The sequence below is a fragment of the Helicoverpa zea genome, chromosome 26, assembly GCF_022581195.2.
Source record: "Helicoverpa zea isolate HzStark_Cry1AcR chromosome 26, ilHelZeax1.1, whole genome shotgun sequence".
NCBI classification, from domain to species: Eukaryota; Metazoa; Arthropoda; class Insecta; order Lepidoptera; family Noctuidae; genus Helicoverpa; species Helicoverpa zea.
This window is the reverse complement of record NC_061477.1, coordinates 5,674,490-5,674,774: the sequence shown is the minus strand read 5'-3', so window position 1 is coordinate 5,674,774 and position 285 is coordinate 5,674,490.

Below are 285 nucleotides of genomic sequence, written 5' to 3'. Positions count from 1 at the left end.
ACTGACTGATAACAGTATGTTAAACGCGACTCGTATAAGGACAAATGCGTATGTGTGAGTGTCGGAAACCCATAGAGAATTATTATGGTATAGAACCTGTGGAGTTAGTGACGTAGAAGAAGCTATGCGATATTTTGAAATATGTCAAAGCTTTATATTTTCTAACTCTTTTATTCAGCTCTTACATTTCCTGCAGCCAAGGTGTGTATTAAATTATCTTAGTTACATTCAATTCGGTTTTTGCTGTCTCGGTTATATTCATTTCAATCTGGTTTTCTTCGATAG